A 13338-nucleotide genomic window follows, 5' to 3' on the forward strand; every position below is an offset into this window, starting at 1 on the left:
CAGAATAGCTCGTGTACTGTAAATTCACCCCTACCCTATTTCACATCAGTTCTGCCATGCAGACAAGCTCTTAGAAGAGGAACAAAGTACTGCTAACTCTCAGTGCTCTTCTCCTAGTACAACCCACACATACCACGTGTTCTTCTTTTAACTACATTTCTCCTCATTCAAAAACTCAGTGAGACAATTTCCTACCTTGGGTTTTAAACAGATTGAGATGTTCACTCCATGGACTAATTCCATGTGTATCCCTTCTGCTCAGACCTCAGAAGAACTGTGCACATGCAGTTTTTGCCGTCTCTGAACTGTGACACACATGGCTGAGTTCATTTCACAAATACTGACCTCAGGTCTCCATTATGATCTCACCACTGATATAAGGGGAAAAATAAACAAACACACTTCCATGTCACACAAGCTGCAGGTTATGAGCTAGTCAAAGATTAAACAAAGAATGAGGCTCACAAGGAACTGTACTCTTATTAGGTCGATACATATATATTTACAAGAGTCCAGAGTAGCATGATCATTTGACAGCATGGTCTGCATAATTCCCTTCATTTCTCCCTGTTTGTAATAGCATGCAGCAGTTGGTATTACAAAGTTAAATCGTTAGTATCACATGATGACCCCAGTCAGCTCAGCCTACTTGGAAGCAAGGTGACCAAAGCAGCTAACTATACCAGCTTATTTACTGAAGTAACTGGTATGATAGGTGCACGCACCTTTTGGCATTCTCTGAAACCTAGCGAGTTATAGATTAACTTTAGGGAAATGTATTGTGAATTGCTGTTCACCTTTCCCCAGAAGGAAAGAATCAGAGAACTTTTAAATAAATGGTGGCAAATTCAATATTGACCAAAGAAAGTGTTTTTCTTAGAGATCTCTCCTGTTGTAATGAGTTCTACAAGCTCAAATAGACCAATAACTTATCAAAATTCAGAAAAAGAGGGATTGCACATTAATGAAGTGTTACCAGATTTGCCCACTACTTTGGGGTGTGCTCATTTATTAGGGCTAGGGTCTTGGTAATTCTATCAATGTGCTGCTTGTGTTACTTGTGTTTCTATATGGAGCTGTATCGCTCCCTTCTGCAAGCCCTCACCCCCAATGGAGCTATCTTGCAGGACTCAGTTCAGTGGTCCTGGGTTCCTCCAGTCCCCGAATCAGTCACACACACAAACACAGATTAACGTGACATGCCTGACCTGGCCAGGTTGATCAGCATGGACAGGCTGACACCCTCATATGCCAAGAATCAGTTCATCAGAGCAACAATAAACTACAGTCAGACACAAGCACACAGTTAAACAGAATACCTCTGAATCTGGCTGGGTGTCCAGATGACACCCTCATGGGCCAGCATTCAGTTCATTAGGGCATGTCTGAGCCAAACTGGGTCAATCAGCCTGTACAAGCTGATCCCCTTATGTGTTTCAAACTCAGCACGTCCCAATCTTTTAGCCTCTTGATGAGCAGACCCCACAGTATTTCTGGGCTTCACAGGGCTCTTTAGCTTAGGTAAGAGGGGCGTTGCTGCAGAGCAAGTGGGGAAAGAGAAGTAAAGAAGGCAAAATATACCCAGTTACCACCAGTTTGACTATAAAAGTTATTTATTGCTAAGTAGATGAAATATATATCAACACTAGTAGTAATAGACATGCAAAGGAAAAACAAACACAAACAGTCACAGTATACCCTGGTTTCACTAAGTATTTGGGGAAACTTAGCTCAAGCTTAACTAATACAGTTCAAGTTCAGAAATCTATGCTTAGAGAGAGAGAAGAGAAAAGAGAGAGAGAGCTGGGATCTCACCAGTCCAAGGCACTCGGGTTGCAGAGCTGACAAGTCAAAGTTCTCAGCACGATCCTTGAAGGGAGACAATCTGCCTCCTGCAGCCTCTCCAGAAGAAAGCGAGTGTTGTCAGCACTCACACTGCTGCTTCTTTTACAGATTTTTCTACCCCCAGTTCAGTTTCTTTCAAGCATTCTCAATAGTGGAAATCAAATTGTCCTCTCTATTGACAAGGGGTTATCTGGGTGGAACATCTCAGGAACTTGATTGATACTCAGGAAACACCTACTTGGGAGCCAGCTTGACATTATATACTTGATGGGATATCTCTTGTTCCAAAACAATAGATTGCAGCATCAGAGTTTTGGATTTTTACTTGCTGTGAACAAGCCTCAGCTTAGCATGACTTTTCCAGATCTTAGTATAGTCTTTTAACAGACTTACAGCAATTATTGGAGTGTTCATAACTTGTTGTGGAGAGGACTTCCTCCAGTCATCTCGGGAAAAGTATGACAACACTTGTGGTCAGGGCTTCAACGGGCTGGACGCTGTGATGAACCCTGTACCATTGTTCAAATGTTGCCCATACCCCCTCTGACTTGGTCTATTGCCTCATCATTCCCTTACCCGGCAACCAAGTTGTAGCCAATTAAGTTTACATAGGCCTCCCATAGTGGGACCGGGGAAATGTACAGCCCGAGATGCCTAATAAACTTACTTTTGCTTAGAGGTGTGGGGGGGGGGGCGCGGAAGGAAAAGTCCTTTGTAAATCCAGATTAGAACTGGTCTGATAAGTGCTGAGCTGGGTGCATGGATTCATTATCATTTGGAACACAGCTTCCCATCATGCAGTGCTTCCCTGCTTTGCTGATCCCAGAATTCACTGCAGTCTCTGCTTCAGGCTTTCTGTTCTCCATCTCTCATGTAAATGAATGGTCATCTGTTCCCATCTCAGATGCAAATGAGACCTAGGGCAGTTGTTTCACTTTTGTCACCCTTATCTGGAGGGTTTTAGGTATGTCTCTCACTGCATCTTAATCAGCTTCTGTTTAGGTGGGGGGGGGCAATTCTTTGTGAGTCAGACAGTCTGTGTCCTGTGTCAGGGTTCCCCAAGAACATGGAGCTGACAGGTAACAGAAGAGAGGCACTTTAATTAACACAGCTCTGATAGCCGCACTAATTAAAGTGCCCAGAGCATCACACGTATCAGTGTCACCTGCACTGAAAAATGGTGGCAGGGCACTTTGAACTAAAGCTCATCAAATTAGTTTTAGTTTAAAGTGCCCTGCCACCATTTTTAGGGTGGGGATGCTAATACACACGATGCTGGTGCCTGCCGGAGTACGGTAATTACCACACCTCAGCAGAATCTGCTCCAATGTGCAGTAATTACAGCACATTGGAGCAGCTTCCGTGCATGTGTATAGGAGCCCCTAGACTTCAATAGACAATGTTAAAAAACAACCAAAATTTTGGAAAGGATGCAAAAGCCCTCCTGCTCCAGAGCATAAGTAATGAGGTTTAAGAGGAATCTTCATCTTGGAGTTCTCTCGTAACTGTGTGCCAGAGGGGTTTTTGGATCTTGTTTGTTAAATTCTAAATGTTCTAGCCTTCTGCTGATGCGTGCCCAAGGTCCTTTTCAGACATGTGGAAGTTATCACATGCATTGTCAGATGATAGCTTTTCTAGAGCTGACAAAGCCAATATTCACGCTTTATTTTGCTCGGCTCCCATCTGTCCAGGCCTACCAATGCTAGGTGCTACAATTCTGAAAGCCAGTAAAGAAACTTGAACTGCACTGAAATAGCTCAGCGTAAAATACAGGGTGAACTGTTCGGAGCCCCCCACCCCCCTTTCTATCTTTGTCACAGTGCAACAATGTTACATTGAGCAGTAACATAAAAATGTTCCCAAGGTCAGGGTTTTTTAACCCCAACACAGTGCCCTAAATTCCAGGAATAGCTTTTGGAATGAAGAGGGAAGACAGAAGATTGCTTCAGTTCATGGTACATGTTAGAAAACTGAGCTGCAGTTTAAAAAAAAATGAAATTGGCCATTTCAAAATCTGTAAATACAGTCTAGGCAGGGGTGTCAAAGACACCAGCCTAGCCCTGCCATCTAGCCAACCACCCCCAGGTCTAAGCAGACCCACATAGGGCATAGCACATGCCAGATCAGCCTCATGGGCAGAGCCCCGGACTGCTCCGCACGGGCATGTGCATGCAGGGCAAATCCCAGAGTGGTCGGAACAGGCACTGTGTACAATGCAGTCTAGCTGGAGCCATGTAGCACAGATACCCAACTAGGTGCCATGCTACACATTGTGCCAGCCTTGGCTAAACTGTGACACATGCTGCCAACTCCAGGACGCGCACCGTGCACAGAACATACACCAGCAATTCTAGGGCCGTGCTGCACGTGGCACCTGCTTCAGCCAGTCCAGGACCCATGCTGCAACTGGTGCCATGAACCCTACATTCAGCCTAGCTCCCAGACACACACTCTGCTGGACTGTGCTATATGCAGTGCCCATTCCAGCAGTGCAGGTCACAAACCAGCTTGGAGCAGCTGCTAGATCAAATATGCTGGAGAAAAAGGAAAGAAAAGAAAAGAAAAGGAAAGGAAAGGAAAGGAAAGGGGAGGGATTCCAGGGGCCTGATTCAGCCTGTGGACTGGCTCCACACCATTCCACCATTCCAACCTACAGGGCCAGTTTTAGAGATGTGCAAAATATGCATGTGAAGTGTTAAAACTTGTCATATCAGTTTGCAAGAAAAAGTGGGAAAAGTTGTAAACATTTGCACAATTTAAAAGTTACTCAATTTCCATTCATTGGTTGTGTTTTTAATAATATGTAAAAAAATGAATGTCATCATTCCAAATTTAGTTCCAAAAAAGAAATGATCAAATTTTGTACTTGGTAATGTCAAAAACCTGATGATCTTTGTGGTGTGCCCACAGAACTAAGCTTACAAGGCATTTGGACAAAAGAGGCAGTAGTGCAATAGAAAAAAGTGAGAATTGCACAACAGTGACAGTGCTGTACAGGAAAATTGTCGAGAACTTAAATAAATTGCTACTGAGGAAAATCCTTCCAAATTGCCTTTTATCCCTCTATTTTAATAAAATCTTAGCCATATCCATTCAGACCCAGTATAATATTCCTTCAATGCACTAATTGTGCTTTCAGCATTTTTTTTCTGATACATTTGCATTTTTTTCCATCCAGGAAACAGTTTTATTTTGGAGATGCAGGGGAAATACAAAATTAACTTCCTGTTAAGTACTTAATATAAAAAGAAAGCATTTGCATATTTGCAGTCACTTTGCAATTTTTTGGAAGCTCTGCAATCCTGAAAGGATTTTAATAAGTTAGTTACAGAGATGTTTCATGCTCACTAATAGAAATGAGGGTTTTTTTCTTTCTTTGTTCTCTTGTCAATATTTGTCAGTGTTACAAAATCACTGGATAGTTAGGCACATTGATCAAAGTCTGCTCCAAAAAGTCTGGAACTTGCTGCAACCTTTTACCTCAGGTTTGAGGCAAAGCTGCAGAGCTGTGCTAATAAAGTGTGTATTTTGGTCTTCTGCTTGGTACTTAATGAGAAAATCTCTACAGAAAAAAAGTTAAACATTCTCCTCTTCATTCTGTGTCCCATTCTGTATCCCGTGTGCCATTCAGACATCTCCCACTAAAGAAAACGAATGTAAAGAAAAAGAAAAAACAAGTACTTCAGGATTTACTTTGAGCAGCAGTAGCAGCTCTCACACTGCATCAAATACATGTTAAGAGCGGGTAAGTGCACACATTGGTAGAGCATTAGTCAAAAGCAGGGCCAGATGGGCTGGGCTAGTGCTTAGAGAAACAGAAATGGTAAAAAGCCAGGGAGACCCAAGGCCCATGAGGTCATTGATATCAGGTTCAGGGAGCTTTATACAGTATTGCTGCTAGTCTGAAAAAGTAATGCTCTAGTCTTCTGCTGAGAGCTAACCTTGCCTGTAAACAGGGAGTGTATGGCATGATGCACTTTAACCTGCCTGCAGGAACCCCTGAATGAGTTTGGATGTTTCATGCTCACAGAGAAACAACATAATTAAATAGCTATGAGACAAAAGACACATCTACACATGCACTTTAATGTGCAGTAAACTATTTTACTGTGCATTAGCATGTCACAGTTTGATGTGACGCTTTAATGTGCAGGAAAATAGTGTACTACACATTAAGCGTCACTTAAAAAGCAGGCATATGTATTACTACTACACATTAGCACAGCCCAATGGACATTAGTTTAGTACCTCAGGGTGCATCTATACATGCATTAATGTGCTTTAGTTAATGTGCATTAAATCTAGTACCTTTGGGCTCCTATACACAAGGGTGGAATTCCAGCACATTGGAACAGACTAAATTAATTGAGTCTGCTGAAGCGTAGCAATTGCCACACTCCAGCAGCCTCCTGTGTCTCATTTATCAGTATGTCCACCCTTAAATATGGTGGTGGGGGTGCTTGAACTAAAGCTTATCTAATGCTACCATTTTTAAGTGCAGGGATGCTGAGACACCAGACACAGCAGTGCCTTAATTAGATTGGCTTTTGGAGCCGCTGTAATTGCTGCCCTGCCCCCTGCATCCTCAAAGTACATGAAAAGAGTGCCCTCCATTGTGAAGTAATAGGAAAATAACATTAGCCTGTCTTAATGTGCACTAACCGAAGAGCACAGAGCATTTGTACACCTGCTTGCATCTGGTGCTGTGGCACGTGCAGTTGTATAAGCAGTGACACATTTATCAGCGCTGAGAAAATGGCACGCTTTCAAAAGCGGTGAATGCTTTTGAACTAAAACACCTCAGAGGTGCTCAAAAGCGCACCAGCGCCATTTTCTGAGTGCTGATGTGCATTTGGTCACTTATACAACTGCACATGATGCAGCACAGCGCACGCCAGCTTGCATGCGGAGCAACTCAATTCATCAAGTCTGTTCCAACCCACTGAATCGCAGCGTGTCATAGGATGAAGTAGTATGTGTATAAATGCCCATGGTTTTTAACTAATGCTTAATGTGCATTAGCCTATTTTAATGCACATTGACTAAATAGTACGCTTTTTCAGTGACGCTTTAATACACTACCTCCTTCCAGCAGCTTGAGAGGCCTGCTTTCCCCACCTCTGTCCTGCCTGAGGCTGGCAGCCAGAGAGCTTGAGGGGTGGGCTGAGCTAAGTGCTTGGCTGGAGCAGCCAAGCCATAGATGCCTGTGAGGTGGGGGCCAGCAGGGGTCCTGCAAAGGAACCTGTGATGCCAACGGACAGCAATCTAACATCAGTTGATAAGGGATTAATGTGCAGAAGTTCAATAGACTGGTCTAACTTAAACTGATTAAGTTTGATTCTACATCTATCCAGGTCTATCTTAGACTGGGTTCTGCCATTTTTTCTGCCTAGTTGCCCGTCTCCATGTATCTCTTCCCCAACTCTTATCTTCTTTCCGCTCTGCCTCCTGTTCTATCTAGCCTCCTCTCCATTTTAGACTCATCATGTTTTTCTTCACCATTTATATGTCATTAAGCCATCAAAAACTTTCTGTAGGAACATCAAACTGGATGAAAGCAAAGAACACACTCAGGTGTGCATTCACCTACTAACTTTGTAAACACTGACATCATATAAACTTAAATATAATATAAACCTCAGCATCAACTTTATGAAAAAAACCAACTAATCAAAGTTTTGTTTCAGATCAAGAAGGGAAATACTCCTAAATGGACTAGGTCTTTTCAAATTTATAGTACTGACAAGGAGTCTCAAAACCACAATTAAAAATAATAAAAATAATTTCATTATTAAGTGTCCTAGTGCCAATGATTTCATAGTAGTTCCACAAAAAATATAAACATTACAGAAAAAGGATAGATACCATACAGTAAATAGAAATATTATAGAAAAGGCTAAAGCAATTCAGATTTACTCAAAAAAAAAAAAAAAAGGTATGGAATCTCATAATGTATAAGGAAAAATTCTAAACTTGGTGATAGTGGGAATTAATATAACAAAACATAACTAGAACTGGGATGTCAAGTGGGAACAAGTTTCAGACTTCTGAGGTCATGAAAAAAGGCTTTACCATGGTTATTATCACTAAAGAGATCATCTGACTCGCCTAACTGGTATACATCATGTAACAATGTCAGGATGCCCCGATTCTGACATACTGTTCTGAACACGTTAATGAAAAGTTTTTAATGTATCAGCAAAATATGCAAAGAAACAAACAAACATTAAAAAAAATCCCTCTGGATATTTCTATAAATTCTAGAATTCATCTACAGCAATGGCTTTCAACCTTTTTTCAATTAGAGACCCCTTAAAAAATTTGGATGGTGCAGACCCCTTTGGAAATTTCAAATGGAGGTGCAAATCCCTTTGAATTGTAAGTGTGGGTATTCACATACTTCTGATTGATCATAATTATCTTTTGCAGACTCGTTAGACAGTATGAGGAACCCTCAAGGGTTTGCAGACCACAGGTTAAAAACCACTGCTCTAACACGGCAGAATTCTGGAGTCTTCTCTGACACTGCTCAGGCATGTTCTGTTGTAAGCAGACAACTTTCTGCTTATATTGCTGTAGACATCATTAAAACTACTGAGAATGAATAAGGCAAGCTATAATCTTGCTGGATGAGTGTCACCAGCAACCAATATATAATAGATGAAACATAGGAACAATCCATACCTGCTTATATCCCACCATACTTAAAAGATATCTTAGGCTGCAGACGTTAAAAAAAAAAACAAAAAACAAAAAACAAAAAACTGAAAAACCACACTTTACCCAAATCAGCAGCGTGTTAGTTGGACCTGGCTTCACAGTGTTTGTAAAGATTGGGTGCTTCAGCAGGGCTTTTTGGCGCTTTTAGTGAAAGCTGATTAGATGAACTGACAAAAAGGTTTAAAGCTTCAATAAAAGCACCAGAAAAGCCCCACTAAAAGCACCCAATCTTTACAGATGTCAGGCGAGCCAGGTTCAACTAAGGCACTGCCCCTTCTGGGGATGCGTGAGGTTCAGCGCAGGAATACACCGAGTTTAAAGTAAAGTACTGCTTTTTTATAGGGTTTTTTTTTTTTTTCCAACACCCTTATTTTTCAGCTTTTATATCCTGGTAAAGTTCCCTAATTGGTGATCTAATTGCTAAAATTCCCTAACCCAATTTCTATACAAATCTTGTATTTGTTTTCAGTACACTGGAATTAGTAAGTGTGCCAGAAGTGGCCACTACAAGGGACTCTGTCATAGAGACTTAGTTGTGGGGTTTTTATCTTGTCTTGTTTTAACACTTGATCTTATACTTACACCACTGTGCTTGATCTTAGCTAAAAGACTATTCCAGAAATATTTATCTTGCAGACTTTGATCACCCATACCGAACTTTACAAGGTCATTTTGTTAAACATAAAACATCTATCCAATCTCTCCTACTGTTCTTAATCTTCTGGAAATAATTATTAACTGAATTTAATGGCAAATTGCTCGTGGCTTTGCTATGAAATTCACATTGCACATTTCAGATGAGTCATGCAACATGACTGCATTACCTCCAAGGCTTTTTCCTATAGTCCTGTATCAGGGAATTGCATCCACACCTCTTTTTTGCATACGTTTTCTATGGATGTAGCCAAGAAGGAGTATACATTTTTGCATAACTTGTCTTGGTTCCATTGTCTTGGTGCAAGTATAAGCTAATCCAAAAGCAACACACCATTACTGCCATATAACCTGAATTTAGGGGTCACTCAGGAAACAAAGAAAATGCTTGAATGAACTTTCTCCCTCTAATATTGAGCCTGATCATATTTAGTGCCTTCTGTTTCCCCTAAAGTCTGTAGGTAGTAGGGTTGCTTACCACTACTTGGAGATATTGCCATGTGATTTAGAGCAGCAGGCAGACTCAGCTGCACCCCGCTGAGGTAATACAGTGGTAGGCTGATTGCAAGAGACTGAATAGACCAGAGGACATGGCTAGAGTCAGAAGCCTGGACAGCATGCACAGATGCTCCTAGTGATACCTACTTGGTGCCTGGCTGATGTGTCTGGCTCACACACAGATAAAATAATTACCAAATTTGGTGAGAGGAATGAATTTTCCCTGGGTCAGAATGGGGTTCCCCTCCCTCTGTACCTTGGAGCATGATCCACTTCCTGGGAATCAGCTAGCAAGTTCCCTTTGACTGAATATTCCCAAGGCATTGATGTACTTCTGGACCCTTTTTTTCCCCCCATGTGGTCAGTTCAAAGATGCAGGTGTCCCTTCCAATCTGATGTTCAACAGTGAGTTCATTACTTCCAAATGTAATAGGGAGGGGGAGCTCTCCTAAGGCAAATTAAATCCATCTCTAATTGATCAGCCTTAAATGACTACTTGGATACAGTGTGCTAGTTTCAGCAGCAGATGCTTTTAGAGTAGAAGGTTTTGCTATTTGTCCTTCTCTGCAGGATACCAATTATTACAAATGCTACTATAAACATAGCTTGGGAAAAATAAGGGTTGATACTGTCTTTCCTTTAGAGACCAATCCATATTTTCAATGCATCTAATACTAAGAAACAGCTTGTCTAATGAGAGCACCAGACTAATTCAGGAGATGTCAGATTCAAATAAATCCCCAATTTCAGGCAAATTCATGCAAAGCACTGGGGATTTGTTTAATTCCAGCCCCAAACTATAAGTTATGCAGGTTCATTTCACTTGCTAAAACCTGTAAGTACTGCATCAGAACTGGCTTGAATTTCAGTTTTGTAATGAAACCTCAAACCCAACACATCTGCCCAAGAATTAGGCATCAGAAAAATAGTTTTCCCCAGCTCAGAACTTAAATAGCAGGGTGCAGTGAAGGTGAATTGGTACAGCTGCAAGACAGTGACTCACACATCATCTTAGCATCTGCCTGGAGGATACTTATCCCTACCCAATATTACTAATCTCTGAATTTCACTGCTGTTTCCCATTAAAGGGTTTGGATTTTTTTCTCTTGGATTTGTTCTTTTAATATGCGTGGGAGAGGGAAAATACCTCAGTCAGTCACTCAAATCTTAAATGCAGTTTATTCTTGTTAGTCATTCATTTGCCCTCTCCTCCCCACTCCCCTCCATTCTCCACACTTGCTGCCTTTAGCTACAGAATTCCATTTTATTCATACCATTTTGTGTGGTGGAAGAATAAACCTCTCTGAATTCCCTCAGTCCATCCAAAATGTACTTCTGGACTGAAATGTACATATTTTAATAAAGGCAATATCTGAAGGGGAGCCTGGGTTGTAGTAAGTGCCACTACAATGGTGGATCCAGTTTTGAGTTCTGGGCTATCTCAGTTGCCCTCAAAGGTATGAGCAGAAAGAAATGATAGAATTGACACCTGCTCTCCTGTAATCTCCACTGAATGTTGCTAAGTGTGGTACTTAAACTATTGTAGACACTTAAAGGTATCTCCATTTGACACCTAAAATTCTTAGCCTCTTAGATCACTATACTAGCTAATTGCCCATCAAGAATGACGGGCGAGAGGGGGTGCAAGCAAGGACAGAGGCCTGCATCTGGCTCCCCTCCCCCTCAGCTTCAGGGCCGGGCCCACTCCACCTTTCCTTCCTTCTGCTGTTGGCCAGCCCCTGCCTCCCCTGCCCACTGCTGTTTTGGGGCTGGACCCACCATCCTCCATGTTGCGAGACCAGGCTCAGCGCCCCCCTGCCACCGTTGTGGGACTCGGCTGGGCCTGCCTCCCCCGTCCACTGCCATTTCGGGGCTGGGTCCACCCCCCAACCCTCCCCACTGCCATTATGGGGCTGGGCCAGGCCAGGTCAGGCCAGGCTGTGCCTGGTTTGAACCCCTAACCTGTCTGCCCCCCCACCCTCCCTGCTGCTGTTTTGGGGATGGGCCCATTTCTCCCCCATCTGCCAGGCCCACATCCATCTGCCTCCCCTCCCTAAGAATGATGGGGGCAGGGCGTGAACAGAGCACCACCACCCCCATGCCACTGCTGCATCCATGACAATCCCCACCTGTCCACTCTACTCCCACTGTGTCCACTCCATCAACACCACCTCCCGAGAGCGGAAGGGGTGGGGGTGGGGAGGCCAGCTGTGCTGGCCTTGCCTCCCTGTTCCTTCCCCTCTGTCCCTGCTGCCATGGTGGCATCAGGGCCTGCTCTTCCTCCACACTTTGGTGGACCCAGGGCCTGTTCCCCCTGTCCCTATTGCCGCCACCACAGGTCCAAAACTGTTCCCCCATCACCCTTGCACTGCTACAGCCATCTCCACCTCCACCTCTACCTCCAGGTCCTCCATAGAGCAGGGCAGGGGGGTGAGGCCAACTGTGCTGGCCCTGGCCCTATCCTGCCCCCTCTGTCCCTGCTGTCATGGCAGCGGTCCGCCATGGCACTGCCAACATCTACAGTCCCAGTGCTCTTGGAGCACTCTGATTGGCTACCGAGACAGCCAATCAGAGTGCAAATAAATCATTATGGAGAGACAGACAAGCAGACTACAGCTTTCATAATATTAGAATACTCTTGAAAGGCTAGTTTGTAGGTTGACAGGTGCATTTTTAACCTTCATTTCATGGACTTCAGTTTCCAGGACTAGCCTCACCCATACCAGGACCACATTTCTCACAGTTCAAGTCACTTTTGCCCCAGATCACTAAGCCAGTCTTCACCTTACCTCCACCCCAATGGCCCCATTCAGATTGAGATCAGAGTAAACAAGGAGCTGAGGCCTTAGTCATCATCCCATGTCTGTAGCTTTGTTGAATCCAAGCACACTAGCATCACAAAAATCCCACTTACAATATTGCAAATTGTGTTTTATTTGCATTTTGTATGAAAACACTAAACAAACAAGCAGTGGGCGCAGTAATGAGGATAAAAGATTATTTTATCATAGGCAAGCTAAAACAAACCACCTCCAAGACAAGTAACAGTATACACAATGTTACCAACCGAGGTAAGTGAGGTTACATAAATGGCTAAATCCCTTGCATGCTATTGTTCTATCCCATCCCTCTGAGCTGCCCTGGTGTGTTTTTATGAAATATGATAATACTCTGTCCCTTCTGGGGTGAATCCATCACATAGAACCTCAGTAGGGGGGTAAAAGGCAGCTAAGCATTCCGGGGATGGTTGGAGAGAAGTATATTTTTGGGGAAGTTAATTAATAGGGCCCAAAATTATGAGGTGCTGACTGCAATAGAGGTGACAGTGCTCAGTATCTCACCAGGTCAGTCCTATATTTCACAGGTACGTCGTTCCATTTATATTATAATGCACCATAAATGAAAGAGAGTCAGGTAGGAAAGTGGAAAAAAGTGTTCCCAGGTTGTGTTTCCATTGCCATGACAACCCAGACTTGAACCAAGAACACAGACTACCTACAGACATTCAAAAAGTCCCTGGTGGAAAGCACTCTAACTATCATACTTTACTTAAAGAGCTGTAAGAGCATTTTCCAATTAAACAGACCCCTGCCCCCCAGTCCTAGCGAGTAAGCTGTGGGA

The sequence above is a fragment of the Crocodylus siamensis genome, chromosome 9, assembly GCF_052110815.1.
Source record: "Crocodylus siamensis isolate JL-2025a chromosome 9, ASM5211081v1, whole genome shotgun sequence".
NCBI classification, from domain to species: domain Eukaryota; kingdom Metazoa; phylum Chordata; order Crocodylia; family Crocodylidae; genus Crocodylus; species Crocodylus siamensis.